The sequence below is a fragment of the Leuciscus leuciscus genome (assembly GCF_965113295.1).
Source record: "Leuciscus leuciscus genome assembly, chromosome: 21".
NCBI classification, from domain to species: Eukaryota; Metazoa; Chordata; class Actinopteri; order Cypriniformes; family Leuciscidae; genus Leuciscus; species Leuciscus leuciscus.
In genome coordinates this window covers 13,152,001-13,166,682 of record NC_138745.1, presented here as the reverse complement: position 1 = coordinate 13,166,682, position 14,682 = coordinate 13,152,001, and the positions used below count along the sequence as shown (strand labels likewise).

At 41.3% G+C, this 14,682-nt stretch overlaps 1 long non-coding RNA gene across 1 annotated transcript; it reads right to left on the bottom strand.

Annotated features, from left to right (window-relative positions):
- Positions 1-4,267: 4,267 nt before the first annotated feature.
- Positions 4,268-5,681, bottom strand: LOC309485914. Its single transcript, XR_014201334.1, has 4 exons — positions 5,557-5,681; positions 5,266-5,349; positions 4,870-4,959; positions 4,268-4,678 (listed from the first exon to the last, which is right to left on the bottom strand). It is a non-coding gene; the product is annotated as an uncharacterized lncRNA (long non-coding RNA).
- Between the last annotated feature and the right edge of the window lie 9,001 nt (positions 5,682-14,682).

Below are 14,682 nucleotides of genomic sequence, written 5' to 3'. Positions count from 1 at the left end.
GTGCGTCCAACTGATTGCACTGTATTTTGTTTCTGCATCCTCCTTTTGATTCCGAAATCAGGTTTTGTGCTCGTGCACGGCTGCACGCGAAACCTCACAACACCCACCCCCTGTCGGTGATTGGTTGCAACACCATTTATTTTGGTTTTGAGTGGTTGGTGAAACCAATTGTTTTTGTGTGCATATCTCAGAGCCTAGGCTGCCTACAGAGACACGTTTTTTTGACGGCCTGCTTATGGGGCGGGCAGCTAGCGGATCGCTAGGAAAGATTAGATGAATGTGATCATTTATGTTTGGGTCTTTTTTGGGCCTGAAATCGCTGATACAACCTTTAATTGGGGAAATTGAAAGATGCAAAATAAGATACACCGGTGTTTTGCCACATGAGAAGTTTATTCTATGTATCATCTCTCTACTATTTTACTGTAATTCATTCCTTTTATAACTGTTTTTTTTTTTTTTTTTTTTTTTTTTTTTTAGTTTATCTCTTTTAATTATTTTATAACTGTCTAAATTGTTAAAAGGTACTGGAGAGTGATTTACCTATGATGGTCAAAGGAACACTGTGGTGACTAGTACGGGGATATTAGTCTGGTGGGTTTAGTTAATCCACGGTATTGTATTGGGGGTAACCCTGAGGGTCTGGATGATCAAATTTGTGAGCAAGTTTTGAGTGCTCACCTTTTTCAGTTGAGGTGAAAATTTATATCTCTAGAGACGTCTAGAGTTATATCGAAGGAAAAACCACAGAAAAGACTGACCATCATGGGAGAATCTCATGTACGTCCGACTGACTGCACTGTATTCTTCATCTTTTTACTACTGTACTTTAATTAATTTTACTCTAATTCATTCCTTTTATAACTGCTTATTTTCTATGCAAAGCTATTTGAATTGCCATAGTGTGAAATTTGAATTCCCTTCTACAGTTGTGTTCAAAATTATTCAACCCCCACTGAAATTGATTGTTTTGGCCGGTTTGACATTGATTTTGATCATTCAGTCATCCTGCTTACAATTAAATCAAAGAGGCACGTGTAGGTCAGACAAATATAACATAACATTTATAATGAAATAACCACAAATGTCTTTTCTGTGCTCACATTATTATCAGTTTTATTCAACCCCCAAGTGACATTCAATCTTAGTACTTAGTACAACATCCTTTTACAGTTATAACAGCTTTTAAACGTGAAGCATAGCTTGACACAAGTGTCTTGGTTGCTTGCAGCGATCTACGGGTATCTTCGCCCATTCATCATGGGCAAAAGCCTCCAGTTCAGTCACATTCTTAGGCTTGCGCACTGCAACTGCTTTCTTTAAGTCCCACCAGAGGTTCTCAATCGGATTTAAGTCTGGTGACTGCGATGGCCACTTCAAAATGTTCCAGCCTTTAATCTGCAACCATGCTCTAGTGGACTTGGAGGTATGCTTGGGATCATTGTCCTGTTGAAAGGTCCAACGTCTCCCAAGCCTCAGGTTTGTGACGGACTGCATCACATTGTCATCCAATATCTCCTGGTACTGAAGAGAATTCATGGTACCTTGCACACGCTGAAGCTTCCCAGTACCTGCAGAAGCAAAACAGCCCCAAAGCATGATTGACCCCCCGCCATGCTTCACAGTAGGCAAGGTGTTCTTTTCTTCATAGGCCTTGTTCTTCCTCCTCCAAACATAGCGTTGATCCATTGGCCCAAACAGTTCTAATTTTGTTCATCAGTCCACAGAACACTATCCCAAAACTTCTGTGGTTTGTCCACATGACTTTTGGCATACTGCAGTCGACTCTTCTTATTCTTTGGAGACAGCAAGGGGGTGCGCCTGGGAGTTCTGGCATGGAGGCCTTCATTACGCAGGGTGCGCCGTATTGTCTGAGCAGAAACTTCAGTACCTACATCTGACAAATCTTTTCTCAGTTCCTCAGCATTCACACGGGGACTAAACTTGCCTTGCCTTGCCTTGCACTGCGACGTCCTCCCAGCCGGAAGCCTGTTCACTTCTTCCCCGTTTGAGCCACCTCTACAACTCATGCTGGGCTGCATTCCAGTCCACTTTTAGACACGCACTTGCAAACTTCCCTAAGCACTTCCCCTCGGGGGAATCCCCGCCGCCATTTTGAAGTGTGTTCCACTTCGTGAAGTGAATGAGGGAAGTTTATATGGACAGACCCTCGTTCCCTCAATTTTGACAGAGGGAGCGAGTCTACTTCAAATGTACACTTCAGGCACCTATATGTCCCACAATGCAGTACGATTGTGACATCACCACATATCTCGTCTAATAACCACCAAAACAGACAACTCTATGATATATTAATTATATATTTTTTAATTTAAAACAACCCAAACACACCTATAAACATTTGGATGCTGCATTAAACAAATTCTTAAAGGAAAAATAAATAAATAAAAAATAAACTCCATAGCTGATTCCAAGTGATCAAGGGCTTAGGACGGTCCTTAACCCTCTGGGGTCTGAGCGGTTTTCTGGGCCCTGGAGGTGTTCTGACATGCTCTGACATTTGTTTTTTTTTTCAGTTATTTATAAACATGTTAATGGCAAAAGTGTAAATTCACTCTATATAACACAAACCGGGCTAGCATAATATCTGATCAACATGCTTGTAAATCTTTGTATTTTTAAGAGAATAATGTTTATGCGTGGTTATAAAAAAAAAAAAAAAAGAAAGTTGCTGAAATAAGAACACAAAACACATTCTAAATATGTGCCCACAAGACTCTTGACTAATGTATGTTGTCGTTTCTAGTTCTGGCTTCAAAATGATGTGAAATTCATCCGGCCTGATCGTTCTCTTAAAACAATACATTGATTTAAACCATAGACTGTAAAAAATATGGACAAAGCGTCTGTGACGTCACCCATAGACTTTCTGAAGAACGGGTTTGAAGCCGTTTATGGGGGGTATGGGCGGCGCCATCTTGGAAAATCTTGGGAAATCCTAACCCCGCCCACCTTCTGACGCAGCGCGCGTCACTCAGCTCGCTCTGCTACTCCGGTTATCTCTGTGTATATTTTAGGCAACGAAATATGTTATAAAACACCATACTAACTCTTTTCGGTTTCATTTAAAGAAATCTTAAACATTATAGCCACACAAATTTGGTTCAGGCAACGCGTATTGATTATATTCACTGCACATAACGTTTGCCTATTTATAACAAAACGAAATATAAAACACAAACCTGCCTCTTTTCGTTTTAAATATAATATAAAAATATTAAACATTTTAATATGGTCCAGGCAATATGTGCATTTGTACTAAACAACAGATGTTGCAGTAAACAACATTACAGATCATCTTCGTTGTATTAAAATTTAAAATGACAAAACTCAACCCAGTCTCTTTTTGTTAAATTTCAGTTTTATCAATATTAGCTATTATAAAAGTATAAGTAAAAGGTAAAGTTACAAGAAGCTATACAAATAAAGCAAACAATTCAGTCAAACATAAAAAGTCATGCGCTCGATCTAGTCTAACCATACAACGGTACAAGTTAAATATAGGTTATAAAGTTATGAAACTTCCCCTCAGCCAAAACGATTGCCCAGGGAACAAATTATAGATTCACGAGACCAAAAATCGCCCGTTAGATATAGTCAAGACGAATTATATCTCATGTTTAACCACTACAGAGACGCCAGAGTCCGCGGCAAACCTCAAAACGTCTAGCCGATGAAAGGCTGCTCCAGGCGGGGTACATCGCGCCGAGCGCCCGGTCATCGCTAGATCTCACAACTGGATACAATTTTCATAAATCTTTATAAATAAACCACAGATTTGAGCTTTAAACAACTACATTCTCGCCTGAAAAACTCTTAAAACTACATTTCATGATACAGAAACAGTAGTATTATATGTCAACTGTATTAAAAAAATGGCGCTTCTTATGTTGTCATTCTCCGTGGCGCTGCCTTTCAGCTGTCAATCAAGCTGTCAATCAAAGTTAACCACGCCCTTATTGTCATACATTTTATATCTAAATACTATCTAAACTAACGAGTTAGAAAAAAATTCACTACCCTCGCCGTTGTCAGGCACTCGGAACCTATCGAAAAATCCAATAAAAGTCCATGGGACCAACCTGTAAAAACATGATTTTATGCTGTGAAAACGGACATTTTAACATGGGGGCTATGGACATTTGCTCCCTTTTGGGACCTTCCCCTAGCGGATTTTCGATGTATTGCAGTTTTTCGCACTTCCGGGTAGGCTTCATTTTTCAGATCAGAATGTTGCCCCTTGATTTAAACATTGTAAAACAGTTTTTTTTTGTCAGAAGAGGTTTATGCGTGGGAGGGGTAATCGCTCATCAATATTAATGAGATTCAGACCAGGGGTGTGACATAGACACTCCCCCAATGACTAATGGGCCATCAAGAGAGGCAGCCTGAACAAAGTAGAGGAGATTCAAAGGTTTTGTTTTTCACTGTTTTATTGTAATTCCTCTATGAGGAGGAACTAAATGTTTTAAATTTCCAATGTTTTAAACTCAGCTGTGGTCCAGGTTCCCGTGCAGGCAGAAATCTCAGAGTCTGTGGAACCATATCAATGTCAGTCTCTGTTTTCCATGACAGAGTAGACTGCTTGTTGCTTGTCTGAATGTTTGTCTTGGCCCTCTTTGCAACAGGTGTCTGATGATCACCATCACCTTTATAGCTGTAAAACAAACAAACAACTGTGAGCATGTTTATTACACAAAATATAACAACTGCATTTCAATCATTATAAGTAACATTGGCCAGATGCATAGCCATACAGACACATAATGTTTGTATGGACTATGTAAAACCAGAATATGTAAACAGAATTATACTAATATCTGAAAGAAAGGGAATAAGTGTACTTACTTTTCAGTTGTTCTCAAAACTGAACGACACCTGTCGCGTGACCTCCCACTGCGAGTTGCAGGTGAGGTTGAGAGTGATGCTACCACATTCCTATAAAAATAATAATATTAATATTAACAAAGGTTGAACAAAGTACTATGCCAGCACATGCATAACTGATGGACAGTCAGCATTTTGGTAAAACAACAAAAATAAGCTCTTTTATACTAACATTACCAATCACTAATTGTAATATTGTGCATACATAACACCACAATTTTTGCAATTGTGTCTGGTAATTGTGTTTTGCAATTGTGTCTGGCAATCCACACAGGCACATGTACATTTGTAGCATCACTAAGTATATATACAAAATTGGTCTAACATCTGTAAAATAGTGGGTAAATATGTACTTACTCCTTCTGATTTCTGTCTGTGTTGCTGCGTGCCCTCTTAGTGCGAGTTGCAGTGAGAGGTGAGAGTGAGCAACCTACATCATTCCTTTCAAAAAAAGTTGAAAACTATTATTATCATATAGAGTACTATTCCAGCACATGCACAACTGATGGGCATTAGCTGATAAGATACCACAAAGAAAAAATATGTAACATTATCAACCAACCTCCAAAAATAAATAAACTCATACAGGCTCATATTGTAATAAGTATATAAACAAAATTGAACAAACATGGGTAAATATGTACTTACTCTTTCTGACGTTCAACTGTGTTGCTGCGCGCCCTCCGAGTTGCAGATGAAGGAGATGCAGCTACATTCCTGTTTTAAAAAAAGTTGAAAACTATTATAACATAAATATTTCAAAGTATAGTAGCCTATCATTAGTAAATAATTGTAGACACGTGCTGTAGGCATTTATTGCGTGTAATGGGCCATTACCGGAGATAGCACAATGCAAACATTAACACATTTGCAATTCACCAGCTGGGCATATTTACACATTTCAGCACATACACACATTTGCAATAGATATTTGCAAGCACTCTTCGTTGATGATAATGAGGCAGCATAAACACTAGTCAAAATATAATCTAAACATACATAATATTTTCTAAATTAATTTCAAAATTCTAACTTTCATACAGGCCTATAATCTAAACGTTGTACATACAGCATGTCTAGGCTATGCTGTATAAAGTCTTCTGAAGGCACGCGCCGAAACGCATTTGTGCAAATAAGTTTATTTATGCATGAAGCCTCTCTCCTACTTTATACAGCATAGCCTAGACCATTTAAATATTAATTACTCTGAATGGAAAGTATGGAAATGGTCCAACCAGTAAAATCTGTAGCCTACGTTTATTTAAAATAGCTTGTCAACTAATTTCTCTGTACTGTAGGCTAATTGGCCTACGTGTTGTAGCCTAGTCATTAAATAAAACAATTTAGTTCATATTTAGGTTTAAATAAAATCTTTTTTTTCTTTTTTTTTCATTTATGTTGATTATATGAAAAGTGAAAAGCATGAGTAAGATCATGCGCAATCGCGAGACAAATGGAGTGGGCAGACAAGATTTTGACCATTTCATTAAGTTTATTTTTTGTATAAAGCCTTTCTTTAAAGTGAATTTCGTTTTGTATTAATTGTATCTTAATTTGAATAGTTGTTTCATCAACCAATTGCCTGTATTTAATACATAAGAATTAAAAATAGCAGGAACTGGAGGCCTCATAAATGAACCCAAACTCATAAGCTTTGCCTAAAATACCAGAGAAATATATAGAAAGCTCGAAATGTGTTATTTTAAACAAAACTATTAAAAACGAAAGAAAACAGACTGCATGAAGCCTCTCTCCTACTTTATAAAGCATAGCCTAGGCCATTTAAATATAAATTACTCTGAATGACAAGTATGGAAATGGTCCAAACAGTAAAATATGTAGCCTACGTTTATACAAAATAGCTTGTCAACTAATGCAAGTAAATTTAAAAAGACTTACTCATCCGAAATATTATCCACGCCTGGATCAAGTCGCTCTTCAAAATACAAACGTTCGTTGTCAGAGTCCTGTTCTTCTTCTGAGGAAAAAGTGAACTCTTCATCGCTATCCAGGACTAGCTGAAGGGCTGTGTGTCATCTTCCAACGGCACAGGAAAGTGAATTAATGAAACTTGCTGGTTTTAAAGCATTTCAGGGGGCTTTTTACCTTATTTTGCATAGATCACCTCTGCGAGTGGGTGTGAACTCATTTCAGGGGGCGTTTACCTTATTTTGCATAGATCACCTCAGCACATTATCTTATGAATAGTGTGCTCTGCGAGTGGGCGTGAACTAATTACAGCTAATTAGATGAGACGGGAGAAACTGTACTTCTCTTTAGTTTCATACAGATTATATTGCAGGAGAATATTTGTTTTGAATGTGAACTGTTTTATTTAAAAGTAGAAATTTAAAGCTTTCTTTAGACGCATGTTTCATGGTTGTGTGATAAGTATTCGCTGAGTTGCAGTTAATTTTCCAGACTTGTTTCAGAAAGATTTTTGCGGAGACAGAGTGAGCTGAAAGCGCACCCTGTTTATTTTATTTATTTAAAAATAAAAACAAGGTTTTGATGTTAATGTGAGTGTACAAAAAAAAAAGAAGACCCTCTATAGTTTATAATCATGTATTTATTTTATTTATATGACCATAAATGACGGATTTTTTTAAGTTTATGTTGCTGCTATGTGAAAAAAATCCAGCAAAACGCGTCGGCGCGTTTCTCGACCTCAGAGGGGTCTTTGAAATATGTATGATAAAATGTATACTTTAGTTTTTACAAAGAAAGATTACACTTGAATTGTTGTTGTAATTGTAACCTTTTTAATAAAAAAATATATTTACAAGGTAGATGTAAACAAACTATTAAAAGGTAAATATAAGCCTTTTCTTTAAATACTTTTTATTGTGTTTGTGTGAGGGAAAAGTCTGCTGTGCGCGGGTGCAAAATAGGAATGATACATGCATCGGTGTACAAAGTAAATTGCGCTGGGTGCAAGATAGGGCCCAATATGTCTAATCTATCTATGTATCTATCTATCTCATAGCAACCACTCAGGACACCCTGGCAACCGCATAGCAACCACCCAGAGTACCCTAGCAACACCCTAGCAACCACAAAGTAACACCCTGACAATCACCCAACAACCGCATAGCCACCCAGAGTACCCTAGCAAACCACCAAGCAACAACACAGAACACCATAGCAACAGTATAGCAACCACCCAAAACACCATAGCAACCACCCTGAGTACCTTAGCAACTGCATAGCAACACCCTAGCAACCACCCAAAACACCCTAACAGCCACATAGCAACATCCTAGCAACCACCCAGATTACCCTAGCAACCACATAGCAACACCCTAGCAACTACCCCAAGTACCTTAAATAAGAGCATTTAGTTTCATATTTGTTCAAATATTAAAATGTAATTTTTTACATCTATGTTGATTATGAAAAGTGAACACCATGATAGGATGCATCGGGAGACAGAGTGGGTCAGACATGATTTTGTTAATGGGTCAGACATGATTAAACTTAATTTTCTTCATTAAGTTTTGTTTTGTAGAAAACCTTTCTTTAAAGTGAATTTCGTTTTGTATAAATTGTATCTTAATTGTAATAAATTTTTCATCAACCAATTGCCTGGACTTAATAAATAAGCAGCAAATATTAGCCTAGAAATCTAGACACACCCTAGCGGCAGCAAAATGTCTAGCAACTCTCCATTGACTTTCGGAGCTGTAAAAACCTAAATTGGGTCAGGCCAATCACATCGTGTATAGATTAGGCGGGGCGGGCTTAACATAATGACGACAGAGTTGCGACGGTTCTCTGCTATTTGAAAACAAAGAATGGCGGCTGCTGCTGGCGAACAGTCTTTCGAATCGGCTTTGGCAGCGACTCTGGAGGACTTGGAGTTAAATTTTTCTTTGAGAAAAACGTTTTAAGTCATTCTTAAAAAAGGAAGATGTGTTCGTAGTTTTGCCAGCCAGATTCAAAAGTTGAATCTTTCAACTAACGTTAGCTCCGCTGTTGGGAAAACGCTCTGGTTGGTTGAAGCGCTGTCCTATTGCGTGCAGAGGGAATTTGAAAGACAGCCGTTTATCCCGCCCCTCGGACTGAGACAGAGCGCATTTAGGCCACGCCCACACCGGGGGGAAAACAATCCAACCTTCTCCATTGACTTTGCATTGCGAGAGGCTGCCTCCTTGTCATTTCTTGCTTCTAACAAAAGACAAAAAAATGCCTAAAAGCTGCTGTGTGACAAGGTGTACAGCAAACAAGCTAAGAAACCCAGAAATAAGTTTTTATTAGCTCTCGACCCCAAAAAATGAGTGTTTAGGACATAAAAGTGGATACAGGCATGTTGAGACAGAGCGTCACGTGTCTCATTACTCTGAGAACTAACGTACGCCCGCTGGAGGAGACCGTAATCGGCAACACAGGATAGTTTATCTTACAGAAATATAATATATAAAACTGACATTTGGATATTTGACTCACCAGTGACCAAATGTTTAACTTACTGCACACGTAGTGTATTTTTAGTGCATACTGAGTGTCAGGATCCCACAATTTACCCATTCGTTCCAGCCTGTGTCCACTTTTATGTCCTCAAACGCTCGTTTTTTGGGGTCGACAGCTTATGAAAACTTATTTCTGGGTTTCTTAGCTTGTTTGCTGTACACCTTGTCACATAGCAGCTTTTAGGCATTATTCGGTCTTTTGTTAGAAGCAAGAAATGACAAGGAGGCAGCCTCTCGCAATGTGAAGTCAATGGGGACGGTTGGATTGTTTTCCCCCTTGGTGAGCGTGGTCTTCAGATTATGACGCGTTGCGCTCTGTCTCTCATGATGTAGGTCTGGCTTGCCATTGACCTGTTGTCCATGAGCTCTGCTCCAGGGCCTCTGCTGCATCCCTTAAAAGTTTAGTATTAAACTTTTGTCCATTTTATATATAAAAAAAAATCGATGTCATCGATGAGGTAAACACAGAAATGTAGGCTACACACATAGCGGCTGAGGTACCCCGGCCCGTTCTGTCTCAAAGCTCCGCCCACACTACTTGATTGACATTCATCTTTTTTTTCTTTTTTTTTTTATTGCAGAAAAGGTAACATACAGATAATAACACAAAATATAAACAATCAATAAAAAAAAAAAATAAAAAAAAAGCATAGCTCACATTCAGTTTTAACAAATAAGGGACATTCATCATTTGCATTTGATTTATCATTTCCGGCTTCCGTTTGAGCATTTGATTTATCATTTGCGATGTGCGTTTGAGCATTTGATTTGCCATTTTCGATGTGCGTTTGAGCATTTGATTTATAATTTGAGCATTTGATTTATGATTTGAGCATTGACTTATAGATTTAATTATGACAGGTTTATACTGGGTTGATAATTAAAAATCAAATCCGAATGAGGAAATTAAATAGCATTTTAGCATTTGATTTATAATTTGTGCAGCCATTTTGAGAGTTTGATTTATTATTTAATATTTTGACCATTTGATTTATCATTTGAACAGTTGTTTTGAGACTTTGATTTATTATTTGATCTTTTTAAGAATTTTAATTTAAATGTTAATTATGTTAGGAAAAAACTTCCATATACTGCACACATACGAGAGATGTCATTGAGCGATTTTCACATAAAACTAAATGTTACTCTTCTGTTTTATGACAAACTGCGACTTTCTTGACTTTCATAATTATCTTTTAAATTGACAAACAGAATAAAAAGATAAGTTGTCTCTCGCCATTGACTACCATACATATTTTTTCCAAAATAAGGTCCCATGAGCCGGAAGCGGAGGGGAGGGACTTAGGCTCTATAATAGGACGCAATATTACGGTCTCGTTTTATCTAAAGTTATCCAAATAAATATTTGCGTTCCCTGCTTAATGCATGTGCCAAAAAAACTCATTGTGTTCTCTGACTAACAAATTACCCAGTAGTTATTTTTTGAGCGTGGGTGTAATTGAAAGAAAATTACTGATGGAAGGGATACAATTACTGTTGTGAAATGATGGAAGGAAGCAAGATGCAAGTAAACTCTTTTATTGATAATAATTGATGTAACGTCCAGAGAACAGGCTAGCGGCGCAGGGACCCCGATGGCCAGATGAACCCGGTGGTGAAGGTACAGCAGTGCGATGAGATGAGTCCAGAGGTGAGATAATCCAAAGTAAATCCACAGGAACAGGAACAGGAACACGGAAGGCACAAGACTCGAACGCAGACTGGAAAACACACCGGGACACCACAAACAACGATCTGACAAAGGGGATGAGAAAGTGGTGAGTATATATATAGGGTGATGAGATGAGCTGCAGCTGGTGATGGGAATGATGAGCTGGATTGCTGATGAGCATTAATGAGCCGGCACGCCCACACAATCAGCACTCACACACAACAACAACAGAACACGAGACAAGAAAGAGACATAGGATTTATGAACCATGACAGTACCCCCCTCCCTAGGAACGCCTTCTGGCGTTCCCAGACTCCCTTACCTGCCGATTGTAATCATCGATAAGGGAGTGATCCAGGATGTCTCTAGCTGGTACCCAACTTCTCTCCTCCGGACCGTAACCTTCCCAGTCCAACAAGTACTGGAATCCGCGTCCCCTCCGTCTTGAGTCCAGAACACGATTGACCGAATAAGTAGGTTCCCCGTCTACGAGTCGCGGCGGGGGGGGAACCGGGACTGGCGGATTAATGCGAGCAAAGAAAACGGGCTTAATTTTGGACACATGAAAAACGGGATGAATTCTCCTGTACACTGGAGGGAGATTGAGGCGGACTGTCACCGGACTAATGATTTTAGTGACAGAGAACGGGCCAATGAATTTAGGTGCAAGTTTATTGAGCGGAGCGGAATGTCCTTGGTAGAAAGCCACACTTTGGAACCGCCGACGTATACGGGAGGCCTACGTCGGTGGCGATCGGCTTTGGCCTTGGTGCGCGCCCCCACTTGGAGTAGAGTCTCACGGGCTCTAGTCCAAGTACGGCGACACCTCTGGACGAAGGCGTGGGCGGAGGGGACCGCGACTTCGGATTCCAGACTAGGAAAAATTGGTGGCTGGTACCCTACACTACACTCAAACGGTGATAGGCCCGTGGATGACACTGGCAACGTGTTGTGGGCGTACTCCACCATAGACAGTTGCTGACTCCAAGAGGAAGGATTCTTAGACACTAAATATCGCAACGTTCTCTCCAAATCCTAGTTGGCTCGCTCAGTTTGACCATTGCTCTGGGGATGGAACCCAGAGGACAGACTGACAGTTGCCCCCAGGAGTTTACAAAATTCTCGCCAAAATTTGGACACAAATTGGGGTCCTCTGTCAGAAACCACGTCTGTCGGGAGGCCATGTAGCCGAAAGACGTGGTTAACGACAATCAACGCTGTCTCCTTGGCTGAGGGTAATTTGGGCAAGGGAACGAAATGGGCCGCCTTCGAGAACCGGTCCACCACGGTCAAAACTACCGTGTGACCCTGGGAGGTGAACGACAAAACTGTGAACGTCACGAGCCATAAGAGGCCACCAGAATTGTTGCTTGACTAAAAATTTAGTGCGATTAACTCCTGGATGGCAAGCCACATTGGAACAATGTCCCCACTGGATAACGCTGGACCGTAAACCCTCAGGCACAAATAAACGATTCGGTGGACAACGAGCCGGAGGCGTTACCCCTTCTAAGGCCTTCTTGACCTTCGATTCGATCTCCCATGTGAGTGTAGAGATGAATAGAGTCTCTGGTAAAATGCACTCGGGAGTAGACGGGCGTTCGGAACGGTCAAAAATACGCGACAAGGAATCGGGTTTGATGTTTTTGGAACCCGGGCGGTACGAGAGAGTAAAATCAAACCGACCGAAAAAAAGAGCCCACCGAGCCTGCCTGGAGTTTAGTCTTTTAGCAGTCCGAATGTATTCCAAGTTCTTGTGATCGGTCCAGACGATAAAAGGTACCCCAGACCCTTCTAACCAGTGGCGCCACTCCTCCAATGCTAACTTGACCGCCAACAACTCTGTTGCCAATGTCATAATTGCACTCGGCAGGGGATAAACGATGAGACAAAAACGCGCAAGGATGCATCTTGTCTGAAGGAGAACGCTGGGATAACACTGCACCTACCCCCACCTCTGACGCATCGACCTCCACCACGAACTGACGAGATGGATCAGGGGTTATCAGGATGGGGGCTGAAACGAAGCAACCTTTCAGTTTGGCAAACACAGTCTCGGCTGCGTCTGACCACCTGAACGTCGTTCTGGGGGAGGTCAAGGCGGTCAGAGGTGCGGCTAGTTGGCTGAAATTGCGAATGAAACGCCGGTAGAAATTGGCGAACCCCAGAAACCTCAGTAGGGCCTTACGGGAATCTGGACTTGGCCAATCCACCACAGCCTTGATCTTCTCAGGATCCATGCGCATTCCCTCATCCGAAATGTAACCTAGAAAAGGAATAGACTGTGCATGAAAAGCGCATTTCTCCGCCTTGACAAAAAGCCCATTCTCTAACAACCTCTGAAGCACTTGTCGGACGTGTTGCACGTGTTCCTGGAGAGACGATGAAAAAAAAAAATCAATATGTCATCCAGGTAGACATATATGAACTGATCGACCATGTCTCGTAACACGTCATTGACAAGTGCCTGGAAGACCGCTGGGGAGTTGGAAAGGCCGAAAGGCATAACCAAGTATTCAAAGTGCCCCCTGGGGGTGTTAAAAGCGGTCTTCCACTCATCCCCTCCCTGATGCGGACCAAATGATAAGCATTCCGTAAATCCAATTTCGTGAAGATAGATGCTCCCTGCAACCTCTCGAAGGCTGAAGACATCAACGGCAAAGGATAAGTATTCTTTACCGTGATGCTGTTCAACCCCCGGTAATCAATACAAGGTCGCAACGATCCATCCTTCTTCCCCACAAAAAAGAACCCCACCCCCGCTAGAGAAGAGGAAGGGCGGATGAACCCCGTTGCTAGAGAATCAGAAATGTATTTCTCCATGGCCTCTCTCTCCGGAACAGAGAGTGAATATAATTTGCCCTTAGGCGGAGACGTACCTGGCAATAACTCTATAGCACAGTCATAGGGACGATGCGGAGGAAGAGAAGCAGCCCGAGACTTACTGAACACCTCCTTCAGGTCCAGGTACTCCGCGGGCACGTTAGATAAATCCACTGCCTCCTCCTGAAACACAGGGACAGAAACAGACGGACAGGCAGACACAAGACAAGACTTATGACAATGATTGCTCCACGCCGACACAGACTTTGACTGCCAGTCCACTTTGGGGTTGTGACGGGTGAGCCAGGGGTGACCAAGGACGATGGGTGCAAGAGGAGTGTCCAGAATGTAAAAGGAGATGGATTCGGTATGATTGCCTGATGTGATGAGGGTGATGTCTTCGGTGGCCAGTGAAATGGTGGGGAGTTTCTGACCATTGAGGGCGTGTACTGCAATCTGGTGCGTGAGGGGTCTGAGAGGAACTTGAAACTTGTGTGCAAAAGTGTGGTCCATGAAATTACCCTCAGCCCCTGAATCCAGAAGTGCCCGACAGTCGAGGAGGTGAGTTGACCATCGGAGTCTTACCGGAAGGAGAGTAGATGTTGATGAGGTCTTCTCGGCAGAGATCCCACCCGACAGTAGCCTCATACTTACTGTCGGGCTGGGCCCTTTTAACGGACAACTGTAAGCGAAATGTCCAGCTCCTCCACAGTACATGCAAAGGCCCAGGGATCTCCGCCTCTCCTTCTCCTCCCGGGAAAGCCGGGCTCGACCCACCTGCATGGGCTCGTGATCGTAGACGGGGCTGAC